The sequence below is a fragment of the Gadus macrocephalus genome, chromosome 7 (assembly GCF_031168955.1).
Source record: "Gadus macrocephalus chromosome 7, ASM3116895v1".
Classification (NCBI taxonomy): Eukaryota; Metazoa; Chordata; class Actinopteri; order Gadiformes; family Gadidae; genus Gadus; species Gadus macrocephalus.
Window position 1 is genome coordinate 5233443 of NC_082388.1, and position 934 is coordinate 5234376.

Below are 934 nucleotides of genomic sequence, written 5' to 3' on the forward strand. Positions count from 1 at the left end.
AACACACACACGCACACACACAACTACAAACACTCACACAAGGGCGTGTCTCCGACTGACTCAGGGTTTGAATCCAACGTGCACCTGCACCGCGGCGAGCTAGTTTTCGGCTGGCGAGATAATGATGTGTGACATTAGCGCGGGGGCCACAACGACACAAACAAACAAACAAACAAACCAACAGGCCAGCCATTCGGCAGAAAACAAAAACAAGATATAAAACACCGCCGCCGCGGCGCTAGCAATTAGCTTGTTTTAGAGGACTTAAATAACGGTCATTTCAGCCTCGGCGTCGATCGCCCCCGGAGAGAGAGAGACATTTGGGGGAAGGAAAACAGAAAAAAAAAATTAAGAAGCATGCACAGACACTCACACATGCACACACACACACACACACACAAACACACACACACACACGGGAGGGACTCACAAAACACATGCTCTTTCTTACACCTTACACACACAGACGTACACACTTAAGTGTGCTCAAACTCAAACACACACACAACACTCGCCGCGCGCTCTCTCGCGCTCACACACACACGCACAAATGAGTATGATTCATGAGCATTCACTCTGTTACTTGTTAAGTCACACATGCACTGCACACACACACATGCAAATTCCCTTTCACACACACACACACACACACACAAACACCGATCACACACACTCTCACACACCCTTACCCTGCCATTAATTCTACTTAAGAGCAGGGGGAGGGGTCAGCTCAGTGTCTCCCTTATTATGCCACTTTGTTCAGCCTCAATGGGAGACACACACACACACACACACACACACACCAACGCGCATACACACACATAAAGACACACATATACACACCTACACACATAGGTAAGTACTCACACACATGCGCGCGCACGCAAACACATGTGTACATACACACACACATGCACTCACACACATAATCAAC